This window comes from Orycteropus afer, unplaced genomic scaffold (genome assembly GCF_000298275.1).
Source record: "Orycteropus afer afer isolate SDZICR_OR568_19922 unplaced genomic scaffold, OryAfe1.0 scaffold00060, whole genome shotgun sequence".
NCBI lineage: Eukaryota > Metazoa > Chordata > Mammalia > Tubulidentata > Orycteropodidae > Orycteropus > Orycteropus afer.
Genome location: NW_006921647.1, coordinates 13,482,636 through 13,484,220, shown reverse-complemented (window position 1 = coordinate 13,484,220; position 1,585 = coordinate 13,482,636).

Sequence of the window (1,585 nt, the reverse complement as noted above, 5' to 3'; positions counted from 1 at the left end):
TTTCAATAAAATGCATTGAAAGAAAAAAGAAAAAATTTGTGACCTAGTAATACATGTGCTTTTTATTACCACATTAAATTATAAGGTCTGCTGAAGGGTCTAATAACTAATGTACCTTCCTTGCAGTGGTATGTGTGTGCTATTGCAAGATATCTGCAGTAGCTAGAATGGAGAATGGAATTATCTAAATTTCCATTGGTGACTGAGCACAAGTACTGCCAGAAGTTTGGTTTTTGTTTTTCCCTCCGTGTTCACAGCCACCTAAACTCAATCCATGATCCCCTTATGGTCCACAGGATCCAGATGAAAGATTCCTGCTCTCTCTTCCTTAAGAGAGTTAGGCTAGACTGGAAGAAGGTAGGCAGAAAGGAAGTTACATTCACAGAATGCTGGGTGTAGTGCAGTGAACACAGAGAGAGGGACAGGTTGGGGAGAAGTGTAGAGGACAGAACTTCTAGGCAAGTGAGAGACATTATCAGCCCCTTATGCACTTCCTGACTCACTTCGCAGTAGACTATCAGATGCAGTAAAACAAAGCTATCATTTGAGCAAGAGAGGAGTGGGTTAATTCTCATGCTTTGAACGGGGAAAGTATGCTGTACTTGAATGTTAACCTCAGTGGAAATGCTAAAGAATATTAATGGAAATCATCTAGATCAGCACTGCTAATCAAAATTAATGTGAGCCAATTATGCAATTTCAAATTGTTAGTAGCGATATTTAAAAAATAAACATGAAATTAATTTTAATAATAAATAATTAGTTGCTATCAGGTTGGCTTCACTTCACCAATTTACGGTGACCTTGTTTACGCACCATCATTATGATCATCTCTATATTTGAATATGTTGTTTTGGCTATTGTGTCAATCCATCTCATTGAAGGTTTCCCTCATTTTTGCTTACCTTCTATGCCTTCTTCTAGCGATTCTTCTTTCCTCATGACATCCCCAACATAAGAGAGTCAAAGTATCACCATCCTCACTTCAAGGAACATTCTGATTCTTTTGGCAGTACACAGTATATTTCATATTCTTTTCCAACACAACAATTTGAATGCATCAATTCTTCTGTCTTCATTTCTCATACTCAAGATTTTGCATGCATATGTTCTTATTGTTAGGTGCTGTCAAGTCATCTCCAATTCATAGCAACCTTATGTACAATAGAACAGAACACTGCCCAATCCTGAGCCAGCCTCACAATCCCTGCTATACCTGACCCCAGCATTGCAGCTACTGTGTCAGTCCATCTCATTGAGGGCCTTCCCCTTTTTCGTTGGCCCTCCACTTTACCAAACATGATATCCTTCTTCAGAGAATGGTCTCTTCTGACAACCTGACCAAAGTAGGTGAGACAAAGTCTAGTCATTCTCACTTCTAAGGAGCATCCTGGCTGCACTTCTTCCAGGACAGATTTGTTAGTTCTTTTAGCAGTCCCTGGTACACTCAGTATTCTTCACCAACACAACTCAAAAGCATCAACTCTTCTTCGGTCTTTCCTATTCATTGTCCAGCTGCCACGTGTATATGAGGCTATTAAAAATACCATGGCCTGGAGTTCCGGCAAGATGGCGGACTAGGCAG